The sequence below is a fragment of the Papaver somniferum genome, chromosome 1 (genome assembly GCF_003573695.1).
Source record: "Papaver somniferum cultivar HN1 chromosome 1, ASM357369v1, whole genome shotgun sequence".
Lineage (NCBI taxonomy): Eukaryota > Viridiplantae > Streptophyta > Magnoliopsida > Ranunculales > Papaveraceae > Papaver > Papaver somniferum.
The window spans coordinates 54,814,069-54,815,991 of record NC_039358.1 but is presented as its reverse complement, the minus strand read 5'-3'; the positions used below and the strand labels follow the sequence as shown (position 1 = coordinate 54,815,991).

General features: G+C 38.8%; 1 non-coding gene across 1 annotated transcript; it reads left to right on the top strand.

The window, feature by feature from the left end:
* Window positions 1–617: 617 nt before the first annotated feature.
* Window positions 618–724, top strand: LOC113341714. The gene has a single exon (XR_003356105.1). It is a non-coding gene; the product is annotated as a small nucleolar RNA R71 (small nucleolar RNA).
* The last annotated feature ends 1,199 nt before the right edge of the window (window positions 725–1,923 follow it).

Genomic DNA, 1,923 nt, shown 5'->3' with positions numbered 1-1,923 from the left:
TGGAATCAATATATTGTGGCTTAAGTATGGAATCAGGCACATCAACTATGTTTTCATGCATAAGATCATTAGTGTCAACAGAAGATTTACCTAAGTCATGCTCTTCACAGGATAATTGCACAATATCTAAATCAGTATCAACATCACATGCATATGAAATACTAGAAGAAATATCATTCATGAAGGTCGGGGCAGAAAAGCCTAATGTATTTGAAACCAAAGGTTCCACAACATTTTCAGCATAGACATGTTCTTCTAACATAACATTATCATCATCATCATCATAGTAATATGCATACTTGTCCCTATTAGCAGTTGTGGTGTTATTAGTCAACTCATGTTCCTCTATATTAGGTTCATATTCAATATCATACACATGAGAAGGACTAGACATGCTATTTCCAAAGTTCAATTCATTACCACCTATATCATGTGACAGTGTCTCAGTTTCCCTAATGCATTCCCATTGACGGGTTTTCTCTGCAATCTCAACTAAAAATTTCCATGCATCATCCACAGTTTTATCAAGAAATTCACCATTACACATACACTCAACCATGGCTCGAGATTTAAAGTCTAGTCCCTCATAGAGGATAGAGACAAGTCTCCACTTCTCAAATCCATGGTGTGGACATTCGCTCAACAAATCATTAAAACGTTCAAAATAGTCAAAAACAGTTTCCTCATCCAATTGGACAAAACAATTGATACTTTGACTAATAGCGATGGTCCTATGATGTGGAAAGAATTTTTTGAAAATTAGATCTGTGAGTTGGTCCCAAGTGTTGATTGATTGTGGTCTCAAACCGTAAAACCATGTTTTGGCCCTTTCCTTTAGAGAAAATGTAAACAAACGCAATTTCAGAGAGTCTTCGGACATATGTTCAGGTTGCATAGTCCGACAAATTTTTTCAAACTCTCTTACATGAGTATAGGGGTTCTCAGTATCGAACCCTCGAAATATAGGAAGTATTTGTATCATGCTTGCATTTATTTTAAAAGGGTTATTGGTTTGAGGTAAGACAATACATGATAATGGAATTTTTATTGTGGGATACATGTATTCATGGAGAGCACGAGGTTGTCCCATATTGAAAAGACACAAAGCCCACTATTTGGTTTTAATGGGTTTTCAAAAATTTGGTTTTTTATGGGAAAATTTTGGTTTTGATGGAATGAAAAACATTTGGTTTTTGATGGGAAACATTTGGTTTTTATGGGTTTTGAAAACTCCTTTTGGTTTTAATGGGATGAGGCCCATCTAACTGGTTCAAATTTTCTGTGGGACAAGCCCAGCGAAAGGCCTAGAGATTTGAGTACACGGCCCAACTAACGAGTTCAGCAAGCCCAGAAACTAACGAAGCGCAGCTGAGTTGGTAGGTTCAGTTAACCTTGTTTAGGTTGTTTGTAAGGTTTTTGAAACCCAAAATTTTGATAGGGACAATCCCACGGTTAAGCTCAAATACAAACCCAAAAATTAACTTAAATTACAAGCCCAACAAAAAAAATGGAAAAAATTATTACAAGCCCACAAATTAAAAATGGAAGCCCACAGGTTGGGTTCTTTTAATGGGTTTAGGCTTACCATTGAAGCACAGCCCAGCTGTTCAGTTTGGTTGCAAAAGCCCAGTTGGGCTTTGGATCATCCTAAGCTTTGGCTTCAACACTCAAGGCCCAGTTGGGCTTTGGTCTTTCTTCTTTGGCTTGTATTACAGACCAGTTTGGCTTGGTACAAATCAGCAGCCCAGTTGAGCTTGGGTTCTAGCTGCAGCTTTGGTTCAGCAAGTTTCAGCCTTAGCAGCACAGCAACAGGTGCAGAAGGCAGCAGCAGTTAGCAGCAACAGGGGAAAGTAACAGCCTCAGTTCCACCAGTTCACCAGCAACAGCAGAGGCAGTGCAAGCAGCAGCAGCACCAGGGGCAGA